General features: G+C 43.9%; 1 pseudogene; it reads right to left on the bottom strand.

Moving 5' to 3' along the window:
* Positions 1 to 418: 418 nt before the first annotated feature.
* Positions 419 to 1896, bottom strand: LOC103247321 (aflatoxin B1 aldehyde reductase member 2-like; annotated as a pseudogene).
* Between the last annotated feature and the right edge of the window lie 14394 nt (positions 1897 to 16290).

The following is a 16290-nucleotide window of genomic DNA, read 5'->3' as shown; positions in this document are numbered from 1 at the left end:
AGCTATAATTTGTTCTCTCTTCAGGGCCTTTGCACCCTGTGTAAAATGTTCTTTCTCATCATCCACATCTCAGCTCTAGGGTCAGCTCCTCGGAGAGGCTTTCCCTGGTCATCCCAACTCAGGAGCCCCCTACTGTGATCAGTATCTCATCGCATCACCCTGGTTTTTTTTCTCTCTCTCTTTTTTTTTTTTTTTTTTTTTGGCGGAGCTGGGGGGTTGACCTGGGCTATGGCTGGGTCAAGTGTCTGCTTTATTCAATGCGAAATGCCCAAGTGGGACTCACCCCCACCTTTCACAATGTAAAGTAAGCAGGGAGCAAGGCAGGAAGCTAGAAAAATAACGCATGTATCCAGACGATCCAGAAAGACCCTGCTAAGTCAGCTCAAGGCCAAGACTGGTCGGCATGAGAGAACAAAAGGTGACAGAAGAGCCTTGGGCAGCCTGAGCCATGATGGGCCTAGCAGAAGTAGTTGGGACATTCGTGGGCAACCAAATGCCAGGTTTGATTAAAAGTGTCCATGACAGCCGGCTCCTTGGGCCCTTTCTCCATCGCTGCCAAGTTCTGCTCCAGCTTCTCCAGGCTGGACATGCCCAGGATGACCACGTCTCCATGGGCACCCTGCAGCTGTAAGTGGTGGTACATCCACCAGAGGGTGGCTGAGGTCATACTGGGGGCACTGGCACCATACACAGCCTGCATGGCCTTCTCCACCAGGGCAATGGCCTTGAAGTGGTGCTCCTTCCAGAAGCGATTCCTGTAGGTCTCAGCCCAGCTATTCCCAAAGAAGTGGCCCCCGGGCTGTTTCTTGCCCTGTCCTCATACTTGCACTTGCTGGTCAGCAGGCCCCCAGCCAGAGGGTGTAGGCATAGAACCTCAGTCCAAAGTGCCTGAGGCAGGGGAAGAGCTCCATTTCCACCTGCCAGGTGGTGGCATTGTACATGCCCTGGTACACAGTGGGCAGGATCCTGCCTTTGCTTTTATTTATTTATTTATTTATTTATTTATTTCTGAGACGGAGTCTCACTCTGTCGCCCAGGCTGGAGTGCAGTGGCACCATCTCGGCTCACTGCAAGCTCCGCCTCCCGGGTTCACGCCATTCTCCTGCCTCAGTCTCCCGAGTAGCTGGGACTACAGGTGCCCACCACCACACCTGGCTATTTTTTTTTTTTTTTTTTTGTATTTTTAATAGAGATAGGGTTTCACCATGTTAGCCAGGATGGTCTGGATCTCCTGACCTCGTGATCCGCCCATCTCGGCCTCCCAAAGTGCTGGGATTACAGGCATGAGCCACCGCGCCTGGCCCAGCCTTTGCTCTTGCAGAGCATACAGATCTCCGCCACTTCTCAGCCGGCATAGTTAGAGAGGCCAAGTTCCATGAACTTGCCCTCCTGGTGCAACTGGTGGCAGGCACACAGCGTCTCTTCCACTGGGGTGCTGTGGTCAGGTGCATGTAGGTAGAAGAGATCCACCTGGGGACACTGCAGCCTCTTCAATGACGTCTCCAGCTGGGACCGGACATTGTCAGGCTTTAGTGATTTTCCCTCCCAAAGGTTGGCCTTGGTGGCAAATTTCACTCAGTAGTCACCGCTGCCCAGCCCCAGCCCCAGGCCACCCAGGATGGTTTTGGACTGGCCATCGCTGTACATGAAGGCCATGTCCAGCTTGGTGTGGCTGCACTCCAGGAAAGCGCGCATGGTCGTGGCACTGGCGGATGTGTCCATGTGGCCCCCCATCTCCATGGTGCCTAGCACCATGGCGTGCCGGGCCAGGATGCCCAAGGCGGCCCACATTGGCGGTGGACGGGACATGGCTAGCATGCGGGCATCGGGTGGCAGGGAGCGAGCTGCGCAGTGGACCGCAGCGTGGGGCTTGGTGCGAGACTCGGCGCTCAGCATGGCTGTGGTGCCTGCCCCTCACCCTGTTTTATTTTCTCCCTACCACTTAACATTATCTCAAATTGTCTGTCCATTTATTGGTTTGCTTATTATTATATATCTTCACCACCACTAGAATGTAAACTTCATGAGAATGGCAATCTTATTTGCCTCTATCCTGCTGAATGTCTAGCAACTAGCTCAGTACTTAGCAGGTGCTCAGTGGATTATTTGTTGAATAGATGAGTCAGGATATGGACCTGCGTTGTTGAAACCATGGGAAATATGTGATCATATGATCACTTCAAGGAGAGCCTGAAGAGTTAAATGTAGATTATAAAGGAGGGAGCAGAGGAAAGAATGCCTACAAAGCAATTTGGAGGAACAACCAGGGTGGTAGGAGGAGAAACAGGAAAGTGTGATGTTACAGAAGGCAATCCTACTTCTCTCCCCAAAAGCAACCAATGCTAACAGATGGGTGGGTATCCTTCCAAATCATGTTCTATATATTTACATACATTCACAAATGTTTATATTACATGCATATGTAGTTTTGGTTTTTATATAAATGAGCTCATAGTACATGTATTATTCTATCACTTGCTTTTTTTAAAAAAAAAAAACAGCTTTTTTGAGCTATAATTCGTACACTACACAATTCACACATTTAAAGTGTGCAGTTCAATTGTTTTTAGTATATTCATGAATGTGTGCAACCACTGCCATAGTCAATTTTTAGAACATTTTCATCACCTCAGAAACAAACCCTGTATCCTTTATCTATCGCCTCTTTATCCCCCAACCCTTAGCGACCACTAATCCACTTTCAGTCTCTATAGATTTCCCTATTCTGGACTTTGATATTAATGGAAGAATATGTAATATTTTGTGACTGGCTTATTTTACTTAGCACAGTGTTTTCAAGGTTCATCCATGTTGTAGCATGAATCAGAACTTCATTCTTTTTATTGCTGAATAAAATTGCTCTTGCAGGCCAGGCATGTTGGTGCACGCCTGTAATTTCAGCACTTTGGGAGGCTGAGGCGAGTGGATCACTTGAGCTCAAGAGTTCAAGACCAGCCTGGGCAACATGGCAAAACCCTGTCTCTCTGCAAAATACAAAAAATTAGCTGGATGTAGCAGTGGGTTCCTATAGTCACAGCTACCCAGGAGGCTGAGGTGGGAGGATTGCTTGAGCCTGGGAGGCCAAGGCTGCAGTGAGTCATGATTGTGCTACGGCACTCCTGCCTGGGCAACAGAGTGAGACCCTGTCTCAAAAAAAAAAACAAAAAACAAAAAACAAAACCCAAGACTTGCAACTTGCTCTTGGCATATCCATTGTGTGGATATACTACATTTTGTTTATCTATTCGTCATTTGGACATTTGGGTAGTTTCTACTTTTATTTTTTTTTGAGATGGAGTCTCACTCTGTCACCAGGCTGGAGTGCAGTGGTGTTATCTCGGCTCACTGCAAACTCTGACTCCCTGGTTCAAGTGATTCTCCTGCCTCAGCCTCCTGAGTAGCTGGGATTAGAGACTCACTTATGGTGGGAGATGCGCCACCACACCCAGCTAATTTTTGTATGTTTTTTTTTTTTTTTTTTTAAGTGGAGACAGGGTTTCACCATTTTGGCCAGGATGGTCTCAATCTCCTGACCTCATGATCCAACTGCCTCGGCCTCCCAAAGTTTTGGGATTACCGACGTGAGCCACTGCACTGAGCCAGTTTCTACATTTTGGCTATTATAAATAACATGCCTATGAGTATTCATGTTTCAGTTTTTGTGTGGACATATATTTTCATGTCTTTTGGGTATGTATCTAGGAGTGGGATTGCTGGGTCATATGGTAACTCTGTATTTAACATTTTGAGGAACTACTGGATTGTTTTTCAAAGTGGCTGATCAATTTTATGTTCCCACCAGCAGTATATGAGACTTCCAGTTTCTCCACATCTTTGCCAACACTTGTTAGTATCTGTCCTTTTGATTATAGCCATACTAGGGACTGTGATATCACTTGCTTTTTTATTTAATGTGTATGGATTTTTTTCTGTATCAGTATATATAGATATCCTACTTTTGTGTGTGCGTATGTGTTCGTGTGTGTGTGTGTGTGTGTGTGTGACAGAGTCTCACTCTGTAGCCCAGGCTGAAATGTAGTGGCACGATCTCGGCTCACTGCAACCTCCGCCTCCCAGGTGCAAGTGATTCTCCTGCCTCAGCCTCCTGAGTAGCTGGTATTACAGTCTCCTGCCACCATGCCTGGCTAATTTTTGTATTTTTAGTAGAGATGGGGTTTTGCCATGTTGACCAGGCTGGTCTCAAACTGCTGACCTCGGGTGATCCGTCCACCTGGGCCTCCCAAAGTGCTAGGATTACAGGCGTGAGCCACCATGCCCAGCTGATATCTTACATATTTAACTGCTGCATAACATGCCACAGAAACCATGCTTTTCAAGATATGCCTGTCTATATCATTGTGTTATTTCTTCCACCAGGGCTCAGCACCCTGGAAATAGAAACAATGGTGGTGGATCGATTCAATTGATCCAGATTTGGAAGTTGCATGGCAGGTGAGAAGGATTTGGATGGTAATGGTGAGAGAGGATTTGAAATAATTTATCAACAATGTGGTGCAGATCAATCCTGGTGTGTAAGTGACTAACAAGGAGCTGGAGTGGATGGCATAGCATAGTGACTAGAACCCTAAAAGAAGGGGTTTTACATGAAAGTGGAAAGATAGCTTTTTGTTTTGTTTTACATTTACCCATTCCCTCTGTTGAGTTTTTTTGTTTGTTTGTTTGTCTTTTGTTTTTGTTTTTGTTTTTAATACTGAGTTATTCACTACTTTGCCCTCTGTTTTTTTGAGACAGAGTCTCATTCTGTTGCCCGGGCTGGAGTACAGTGGCAATCTCGGCTCAATGCAGCCTCTACCTCCTGGGTTCCAGTGATTCTTGTTCCTCAACCTTCCGAGTAGCTGGGATTACAGATGCCCACCACCATACCCAGCTAATTTTTGTGTTTTTATTAGAGATGGGATTTCACCATGTTGGCCAGGCTAATCTCGAACTCCTGACCTCAAGCAACCCACCCACCTCAGCCTCCCAAAGTGCTAGGATTACGGGCTTGAGCCACTGCGGCTGGCCTGCTTTGCCTTCTTAAACAGATGATTCAGAACATAATATAACCTTGTCTTGTGACTCAGCGTGGCCATTATGATCATCTGCTTTTGCCCTGGACCTCTGAGGCATGTAGGAATATGTCTTTCCTTATGTCTTCTCCCTAAGTGTGTTCTGGATTTTTGTGCTTTTGAAGAAGTTCTGAGATCAGTGTATTCTTGGTTCTTCTAATGTGTAGCTGTTTGACTAAGGACTGACTCCGTGCATCTCCTATGAAGTAAAATTCATGGGTTTTATGACAGCAATTTTACATGCTGCTTAGATGCTTTTTTCTCATCTAGGTTTTTAGTTATATAATGGCAGAGATTATAAGAAATCTGATCTCCAGAGAAGTGTTGATACTTCTTTAATTTGGCATAGACTATTTTTGGCAAGCTAGTTTTCTAGCATTGAACAATTTAATGAATAGGTTCATAGTCACCCTATCCACATTCTTTATAATGGTAGAAAACAGTCTCTCGAATACAGTAGCCATTAGCTACATGTGGACTGAACAATGAGATCACTTGGACTCGGGAAGGGGAACATCACACACCGGGGCCTATCACGGGGGGGGGGGAGGGGGGAGGGATTGCATTGGGAGTTATACCTGATGTAAATGACGAGTTGATGGGTGCTGACGAGTTGATGGGTGCAGCACACCAACATGGCACAAGTATACATATGTAACAAACCTGCTGTGCACATGTACCCTAGAACTTAAAGTATAATTTAAAAAAATTTAAATATAAATTAATTAAGAGTAGGCTGGGCATGGTGGCTTATCCCTGTAATCCCAGCACTTTAGAAGGCCGAGGCGGGTGGATCATTTGAGGTCAGGAGTCCAAGACCAGCCTGGCCAACATGGTGAAACCCCATTTCCACTAAAAATACAAAAATTAGCTGGACATGGTGGTACACACCTATAATCCCAGCTACTCAGGAGGCTGAGGCAGGAGAATTCCTTGAACCCAGGAGGTGGAGGTTTGCAGTGAGTCGAAATCTACCTCTGCACTCCAACCCGGGTGACAGAGCGAGACTCCATCTCAAAAAAAAAAAAAAAGAAAAAAGAAAAAAGAAAAAAAAGAAAAAGAAAAAGAAAAAGTTCCCTTATTGTACTAGCCACATTTCAAGTGCTTAGTAGTCACATGTGGCTAGTGGCTACCATACTGGAGAGTGCAGATGTAGAACATTTTCATCATCAAATAAAGTTCTATAGAGTAGCAATGGTTTAGACATTGAGCCAGTCTCTTCTCAGGCTTCTTGTTTCCAAAGTAGAGTCTCATGGTTTAAGTGCATCCTTGTACAAGCAGCCATGCTCATACTATTCTCCAACACTCTCTGACTTCCAACCCCTGAGCATTGTCATTTGCCCTCTATTAGTGTTAATTTCCTATGGCTGCTATAACAAATCACCACAAGTTTAGTGACTTAAAACAATATAAATTTATTATCATATATGACATAGTTTTGATATTTGTCCCCTTCAAATCTCATGTTGAAATGTGACCCCTAATGTTGGAGGTGGAGCCCATTGGGAGGTATTTAGGTTATGGGGGTGGATCCCTCTTGAATAGCTCGGTATCGTCTCCATGGTAATGAGTGAGTTCTCACTCTACTAGTTTACAGGAGATCTGGTTGTTTACAAGTACATAGCATGCCTCCCCTCTCTCTCTCACTCCCCCTCTCACCATGTGACATGCCTGCTCACCCTTTGCCATCTGCCATGAATAGAAGCTTCCTAAGGTTCTCACCAGAAACAGATGCTGGCATCATGCTGCTTGCTGCTTATACAGCCTGCAGAACTGTGAGGCAAATAAACCTCTTTTATTTATGAATTACCTAGTCTCAGGTGTTCCTTTATAGCCACACAAAACCAACTAAGGCAATACAGTTTTGGAGATTGAAGTTCAAAATCAACCATTTTCCAGCTTCTAGATGCTGCCTACATTCCTTAGTTCATAGCTCCTTCTTCCGTCTTCAAAGCCTGCAGTGTAGCATCTTCAAGTCTCTCTGTGACTCTCTGACCTCTGCTTCCATAGTCACATGACCTTCTCTGACTCTGACCTTCCTGCCTCTTTTATGAAGAGTCTGTAATAAAGATTAGGTCCCCTTCGCTAATCCAGAGCAATCACCTCATTTCAAGATTATTAACTTAATAACACCTGCAAAGTCCCTTTTAGCATTTTACCATTATGTTATACCGGTACGTTGTGAGGACCACTATTCAGCCTGCCACAGACAGTTTTCTACAGTGGCATTTTGTTTTCCCGTGATGGACAGTGATCCAGTGGTCCTTATTTTCCAGGACTAGTGATGCACAGAGTATGATGATATCCCAAGGTTTTATATAAAGGGAGAATAATGTTTTAAAATCTTATTTTATGTGAGAGAACATTTTAAATGCTCCATTTTCAAGGTTTGATAAATCTAAGTACTGGCAGCCAGCCTGCAAACGTGACGAACCGCACAGCTCATGCACCTAGAAAGTCACAATAAGCAAACAGAATGTAGAGGAGGAGTCAGCCTATAAAGGGGAAGAAAAAGTTTCCAAAGTTATTGGAAAATCGAAACTTAGGCAGAGAAGGGGACTGGGTTATAACCTTATAATGGATAATGAAACTTAGGTGACGTCCAGGAAGATTGTAACCCCATAGTACTTGACCAGTGAGCAACAGGGGGAGGGAGGGACTTGTGTGCTAGGAGATAAATTACCTGCTGTAACTGCCCCAGGTGTGCCTGCCTACCAGACACCCAATCTTGCAAGATCACCATTAAAAATCTCGCTTCCACTGTTCTTTGTGTCTCTGAGTCCATTCTTTGGGTTTGGATGGATGAATGTGTTTCTCACAAACTTGGGGGCCCATCTGGGATCTCTGTGCCTGCGTGGAGTTGGACTCCGGCTGAGAGGGGACACGCGTCCCACCTGATTTAAGTGGCCTGCTCTGTCTGGGAAGCCCGGCTCCCTGCAGAGGTCATAGAGACTGTTATTCAGGAGGCAGTGGAGGTGACACAGGAAGAAAAGCAGGCACCGTGGCAACCAGGCAACCTCATGTACGAGCCAAGGTAGGAAAATTGGACTGTCAGTATTGCCTTGGTGGTTGGGCATTTTTGGAGGTTGAGTGTGTGTGACTGAGATGTGTCCTAGGTATGAAGCAAGTGTGGAGACCCAATTTACGGTTCTGTTCTCTGCCAAGGGAAACAGCCAGAGAAGGATGAAATGATTCTCGGTGTGTGCAAGAAACCTCCAGTGGGGGGCTTGAGTACACAGGGAAAAGCTCAGACACAGAGACTGACGAAAATGGGAAACAGAAATTCTAGGCCTAGGGGATGATGGAAAGAGGGAGCCAAAGAGACTCCCTCTGACATTCCCCCAGATAGTCCTTTGGGGAGAATGCTGCAGGTTTGGAGGGACAACCCTTGAACCAGGCTCAAGGAAAAGCAAAAGATGATAAAGTATTGCTGTTTTATCTGTCCCAAAGACCCCATTCATAAGCCTTCAGTCTTTTGGTTTAAGTTTGGCTCAGATGAGGATTGGGTGTGCCAAGCTTTAATTCTCTATATGAATGATAAAACCCCATCCTAGGCCAGGTGCAGTGGCTCATGCCAGTAATGCCAGCACTTTGGGAGGCTGAGGCAGGTGGATCATGACATCAGGAGATTGAGACCATCTGGTTAACATGGTGAAACCCCGTCTCTACTAAAAATACAAAAAATTAGCCGGATGTGGTGGCAGGCGCCTGTAGTCCCAGCTACTCAGGAGGCTGAGGCAGGAGAATGATGTGAACCTGGGAGTCGGAGCTTGCAGTGAGCTGAGATCATGCCACTGCACTCCAGCTTGGGCGACAGAGCAAGACTCCACTCAAAAAAAAAAAAAAATCCTCACAAGAAGAGATACATTATGCTCTCTGCTGGGTCAAAGAATTAACCCCCATGTTCCCCATCAAAGAAGAAGAAAAAGAGTCCAGTAAAAAGCCCTTGCCCAGTGAAAAGCCCTGGGACTCCCTATCATGCTTGCCCTTCCATACAGCTCACAAAATAGGGGACAGGGGGATCAAGGGGGCAACAGGAGGGTTAGAGGAAGAAAAACCTGGAGACCATGGGGGAGCTGAACCAATTGCTCCTTTAAGTCCTTATCCAAATTTAAGGAAAAGAACAGCATGAGAGGGATATTGAGAACTTCCCTATCCTTTCCACACAGCAGGCGTCTAGCATGCTCCCTCTTAGGGAAGTTCCCATGGGACAGGGAGAGACTGGCTTTGTAAATGCTTCTCTTACAAGTACTGAAGTTAGGAATTTCAAGAAGGAGATGAAACCACTCCTAGAAGAGCCCTCGGTTTAACAGACTGGCTGGACAAATTCCTAGGACCCAGCTTTTACACCTGGGCTGAAATGATGTCTATCATGAATATCCTGTTCACAGGAGAAAAAAGGGGAATGATTAGGAGAGCAGCCATGACCATCTGGGAGAGGCAACACCCTCCCGGGCAAGGAGTCTTGCCAACCGAACAAAAATTTCCAAATGTCGATCCTAAATGGGATAATAACGATCCCAGGAACTGGGCCCAAATGCAGGACCTCAGGGAACTAATAATTAAAGGGATCAAAGAGTCCACTCCTAGGACACAAAATGTCTCAAAGGCATTCAAGATTCAACAAGAAAAAGAGGAAACTCCCTCTGCATTCCTGCAGAGGCTCCTGAGAAAATACTCTAGATTAGATCTGGAGGACTCCGTAGGGCAAGGCCTTTTTTATATTTATTATTATTATTATTATTTATTATTTATTTTTATTATTATACTTTAAGTTCTAGGGTACATGTGCATAACGTGCAGGTTTGTTACATATGTATACTTGTGCCATGTTGGTGTGCTGCACCCATCAACTCATCAGCACCCATCAACTCGTCATTTACATCAGGTATAACTCCCAATGCAATCCCTCCTCCCTCCCCCCTCCCCATAATAGGCCCTGGTGTGTGATGTTCCCCTTCCCGAGTCCAGGTGATTTCATTGTTCAGTTCCCACCTATGAGTGAGAACATGCGGTGTTTGGTTTTCTGTTCTTGCGATAGTTTGCTAAGAATGATGGTTTCCAGCTGCATCCATGTCCCTACAAAGGACATGAACTCATCCTTTTTTATGGTTGCATAGTATTCCATGGTGTATATGTGCCACATTTTCTTAATCCAGTCTGTCACTGATGAACATTTGGGTTGATTCCAAGTCTTTGCTATTGTGAATAGTGCCACAATGAACATACGTGTGCATGTGTCTTTATAGCAGCAAGATTTATAATCCTTTGGGTATATACCCAGTAATGGGATGGCTGAGTCATATGGTACTTCTAGTTCTAGATCCTTGAGGAATCGCCATACTGTTTTCCATAACGGTTGAACTAGTTTACAATCCCACCAACAGTGTAAAAGTGTTTCTATTTCTCCACATCCTCTCCAGCACCTGTTGTCTCCTGATTTTTTAATGATTGCCATTCTAACAGGTGTGAGATGGTATCTCATTGTGGTTTTGATTTGCATTTCTCTGATGGCCAGTGATGATGAGCATTTTTTCATGTGTCTGTTGGCTGTATGCATGTCTTTTGAGAAATGTCTGTTCATATCCTTTGCCCACTTTTTGAAGGGGTCGTTTTTTTTTTCTTGTAAATTTGTTTGAGTTCTTTGTAGGTTCTGGATATTAGCCCTTTGTCAGATGAGTAGATTGCAAAAATTTTCTCCTATTCTGTAGGTTGCCTGTTCACTCTGATGGTAGTTTCTTTTGCTGTGCAGAAGCTCTTTAGTTTAATTAGATCCCATTTGTCAATTTTGGCTTTTGTTGCCATTGCTTTTGGTGTTTTAGACATGAAGTCCTTGCCCATGCCTATGTCCTGAATGGTATTACCTAGGTTTTCTGCTAGGGTTTTTATGGTATTAGGTCTAACATTTAAGTCTCTAATCCATCTTGAATTAATTTTCGTATAAGGAGTTAGGAAAGGATCCAGTTTCAGCTTTCTACTTATGGCTAGCCAATTTTCCCAGCACCATTTATTAAAGGGAATCCTTTCCCCATTTCTTGTTTTTGTCAGGTGTGTCAAAGATCAGATGGCTGTAGATGTGTGGTATTATTTCTGAGGACTCTGTTCTGTTCCATTGGTCTATATCTCTGTTTTGGTACCAGTACCATGCTGTTTTGGTTACTGTAGCCTTGTAGTATAGTTTGAAGTCAGGTAGTGTGATGCCTCCAGCTTTGTTCTTTTGACTTAGGATTGTCTTGGCAATGTGGGGTCTTTTTTGGTTCCATATGAACTTTAAGGCAATTTTTTCCAATTCTGTGAAGAAACTAATTGGTAGCTTGATGGGGATGGCACTGAATCTGTAAATTACCTTGGGCAGTATGGCCATTTTCACGATATTGATTCTTCCTATCCATGAGCATGGTATGTTCTTCCATTTGTTTGTGTCCTCTTTTATTTCACTGAGCAGTGGTTTGTAGTTCTCCTTGAAGAGTTTGTAGTTCTCCTTTACATCCCTTGTAAGTTGGATTCCTAGGTGTTTTATTCTCTTTGAAGCGATTGTGAATGGAAGTTCATTCATGATTTGGCTTTCTGTTTGTCTATTACTGGTGTATAAGAATGCTTGTGATTTTTGCACATTATTTTTGTATCCTGAGTCTTTGCTGAAGTTGCTTATCAGCTTAAGGAGATTTTGGGCTGAGACAATGGGGTTTTCTAAATATACAATCATGTCATCTGCAAACAGGGACAATTTGACTTCTTCTTTTCCTAACCGAATACCCTTTATTTCTTTCTCTTGCCTGATTGCCCTAGCCGGAACTTCCAACACTATGTTGAATAGGAGTGGTGAGAGAGGGCATCCCTGTCTTGTGCCAGTTTTCAAAGGGAATGCTTCCAGTTTTTGCCCATTCAGTATGATATTGGCTGTGGGTTTCTCATAAATAGCTCTTACTATTTTGAGATATATTCCATCAATACCGAATTTATTGAGAGTTTTTAGCATGAAGGGCTGTTGAATTTTGTCAAAGGCCTTTTCTGCATCTATTGAGATAATCATATGGTTTTTGTCTTTGGTTCTGTTTATATGCTGGATTACGTTTATTGATTTGTGTGTGTTGAACCAGCCTTGCATCCCAGGGATGAAGCCCACTTGATCATAGTGGATAAGCTTTTTGATGTGCTGCAGGATTCAGTTTGCCAGTATTTTACTGAGAATTTTTGCATTGATGTTCATCAGGGATATTGGTCTAAAATTCTCTTTTTTTGTTGTGTCTCTGCCAGGCTTTGGTATCAGGATGATGTTGGCCTCATAAAATGAGTTAGCGAGGATTCCCTCTTTTTCTATTGATTGGAATAGTTTCAGAAGGAATGGTAGCAGCTCCTCCTTGTACCTCTGGTAGAATTCAGCTGTGAATCCATCTGGTCCTGGACTTTTTTTGGTTGGTAGGCTATTCATTATTGCCTCAATTTCACAGCCTGCTATTGGTCTATTCAGGGATTCAACTTCTTCCTGGTTTAGTCTTGGGAGAGTGTAAGTGTCCAGGAAATTATCCATTTCTTCTAGATTTTCTAGTTTATTTGTGTAGAGGTGTTTATAGTATTCTCTGATGGTAGTTTGTATTTCTGTGGGGTCGGTGGTGATATCCCCTTTATCATTTTTCTATTACATCTATTTGATTCTTCTCTCTTTTTTTCCTTATTAGTCTTGCTAGTGGTCTATCAATTTTGTTGATCTTTTCAAAAAACCAATTCCTGGATTCATTGATTTTTTGGAGGGTTTTATGTGTCTCTATCTCCTTCAGTTCTGCTCTGATCTTAGTTATTTCTTGTCTTCTGCTAGCTTTTGAATGTGTTTGCTCTTGCTTCTCTAGTTCTTTTAATTGTGCTGTTACGATGTGAATTTTAGATGTTTCCTGCTTTCTCTTGTGGGCATTTAGTGCTATAAATTTTCCTCTACACACTGCTTTAAATGTGTCCCAGAGATTCTGGTATGTTGTATCTTTGTTCTTATTGGTTTCAAAGAACATCTTTATTTCTGCCTTCATTTCATTATGTACCCAGTAGTCGTTCAGGAGCAGATTGTTCAGTTTCCATGTAGTTGAGTGGTTTTGATTGAGTTTCTTAGTCCTGAGTTCTAGTTTGATTGCACTGTGGTCTGAGAGACAGTTTGTTATAATTTCTGTTCTTGTACATTTGCTGAGGAGTGCTTTACTTCCAATCGTGTGGTCAATTTTGGAATAAGTGCAATGTGGTGCTAAGAAGAATGTATATTCTGTTGATTTGGGGTGGAGAGTTCTGTAGATGTCTGTTAGGTCTGTTTGGTGCAGATATGAGTTCAATTCCTGGATATCCTTGTTAACACTCTGTCTCGTTGATCTGTCTAATGTTGACAGTGGAGTGTTAAATTCTCCCATTATTATTGTTTGGGAGTCTAAGTCTCTTTGTAAGTCTCTAAGGACTTGCTTTATGAATCTGGGTGCTCCTGTATTGGGTGCATGTATATTTAGGATAGTTAGCTCTTCCTGTTGAATTGATCCCTTTACCATTTTGTAATGGCCTTCTTTGTCTCTTTTGATCTTTGATGGTTTAAAGTCTGTTTTATGAGAGAGTAGGATTGCAACCCCTGCTTTTTTTGTTCTCCATTTGCTTGGTAGATCTTCCTCCATCCCTTTATTTTGAGCCTGTGTGTCTCTGCATGTGAGATGGGTCTCCTGAATACAGCAAACTGATGGGTCTTGACTCTTTATCCAGTTTGCCAGTCTGTGTCTTTTAATTGGAGCATTTAGTCCATTTACATTTAAGGTTAATATTGTTATGTGTGAACTTGATCCTGTCATTATGATATTAGCTGGTTATTTTGCTCATTAGTTCATGCAGTTTCTTCCTAGCATCGATGGTCTTTACATTTTGGTATGTTTTTGCAATGGCTGGTACTGGTTGTTCCTTTCCATGTTTAGTGCTTCCTTCAGGGTCTCTCGTAGGGCAGGCCTGGTGGTGACAAAATCTTTAAGCATTTGCTTATCTGTAAAGGATTTTCTTTCTCCTTCACTTATGAAACTTAGTTTGGCTGGATATGAAATTCTGGGTTTAAAATTCTTTTCTTTAAGAATGTTGAATATTGGCCCCCACTCTCTTCTGGCTTGTAGAGTTTCTGCCAAGAGATCTGCTGTTAGTCTGATGGGCTTCCCTTTGTGGGTAACCCGACCTTTCTCTCTGGCTGCCCTTAACAGTTTTTCCTTCATTTTAACTTTGGCGAATCTGACAATTATGTGTCTTGGAGTTGCTCTTCTCGAGGAGTATCTTTGTGGTGTTCTCTGCATTTCCTGAATTTGAATGTTGGCCTGCCTTACTAGGTTGGGGAAGTTCTCCTGGATGATATCCTGCAGAGTGTTTTCCAACTTGGTTCCTTTCTCCCCCTCACTTTCAGGCACCCCAATCAGACGTAGATTTGGTCTTTTCACATAATCCCATACCTCTTGAAGGTTTTGTTCATTTCTTTTTCCTCTTTTTTCTTTAGACTTCTCTTCTCGCTTCATTTCATTCATTTGATCCTCAATCGCTGATACTCTTTCTTCCAGTTGATGGAGTTGGTTACTGAAGCTTGTGCATTTGTCACGTATTTCTCGTGTCATAGTTTTTATCTCTGTCAGTTCATTTATGGCCTTCTCTGCATTGATTATTCTAGTTATCCATTCTTTCATTCGTTTTTCAAGATTTTTAGTTTCTTTGCAGTGGGTACATAATTCCTCCTTTAGCTCTGAGAAGTTTGACGGACTGATGCCTTCTCTCAACTCGTCAAAGTCATTCTCTATCCAGCTTTGATTCGTTTCTGGCGACGAGCTGTGTTCCTTTGGAGGGGGAGATGAGCTCTTTTTTTTTAATTTCCAGCTTTTCTGCCCTGCTTTTTCCCCATCTTGGTCGTTTTATCTGCCTTTGGTCTTTGATGATGGTGACGTACTGATGGGGTTTTGGTGTGGGTGTCCTTCCTGTTTGTTAGTTTTCCTTCTAACAGTCGGGACCCTTGGCTGTAGGTCTGTTGGAGATTGCTTGAGGTCCACTCCAGACCCTGTTTGCCTGGGTATCAGCAGCAGAGGCTGCAGAAGATAGAATATTGCTGAACAGCGAGTGTACCTGTCTGATTCTTGCTTTGGAAGCTTCGTCTCAGGGGTGTACCCCGCTGTGTGAGGTGTCAGTCTTCCCCTACTGGGGGATGTCTCCCAGTTAGGCTACTCAGGGGTCAGGAACCCACTTAAGCAGGCAGTCTGTCCATTCTCAGATGTCAATCTCCGTGTTGGGAGGTCCACTGCTGTCTTCAAAGCTTCAAAGACTTCAAAACGACAGGGTTGTTTGTGTCTGCAGAGGTTTCTGCTGCTTTTTTTTTGTTTGTTTAGCTGTGCCCTCTCCCCAGAGTTGGAGTCTACAGAGACAGGCAGGCCTCCTTGAGCTGCTGTGCGCTTCACCCAGTTCGAGCTTCCCAGTGGCTTTGCTTACCTACTTAAGCATCAGCAATGGCGGGTGCCCCTCCCCCAGCCTCGCTGCTGCCTTGCCGTTAGATAGCAGACTGCTGTGCTAGCAATGAGGGAGGCTCTGCGGGCATGGGACCCTCCTGGCCAGGTGTGGGATATAATCTCCTGGTGTGCCATTTGCTAAGACCCTTGGTAAAGCGCAGTATTGGAGTGGGAGTTACCAAATTTTGCAGGTGTTGTGTGTCTCAGTTCCCCTGGCTAGGAAAAGGGATTCCCTTCGCCCTTGCGCTTCCCAGGTGAGGTGATGCCTCGCCCTGCTTCAGCTCTTGCTGGTCAGGCTGCAGCAGCTGACCAGCACCAATTGTCCGGCACTCCCTAGTGAGATGAACCCAGTACCTCAGTTGAAAATGCAGAAATCAACCGTCTTCTGTGTCGCTCGTGCTGGTAGCTGGAGACTGGAGCTGTTCCTATTCGGCCACCTTGCTCCTGATTGGGCAAGGCCTTTTGAAGGTTAACTTTGTAGCTAAGATCTGGCCAGACATTACAAAAAAATTACAAAAGGGTGATGAATGGGATGAGAAACCAATTGAGGAATTACTGAGGGAAGCTCAGAAGGTCTTTGTAAGGAGAGAGGAAGGGAAGCTGAAACAAAAAGTGAGAATCATGGTTTCCGCTGTGGAAGAGGTAGTCAGAAAAAGGTTAGATCAATATCCCTCTTGAAGGAGACAATGGAATAATAGATTTCGACACAGAGAAAGAAGGGAAAACCTCCTAAGACT

The sequence above is a fragment of the Chlorocebus sabaeus genome, chromosome X, assembly GCF_047675955.1.
Source record: "Chlorocebus sabaeus isolate Y175 chromosome X, mChlSab1.0.hap1, whole genome shotgun sequence".
Lineage (NCBI taxonomy): Eukaryota > Metazoa > Chordata > Mammalia > Primates > Cercopithecidae > Chlorocebus > Chlorocebus sabaeus.
Note: the sequence above shows the minus strand (reverse complement) of the source record. Positions and strands in the feature narration are given on the sequence as shown.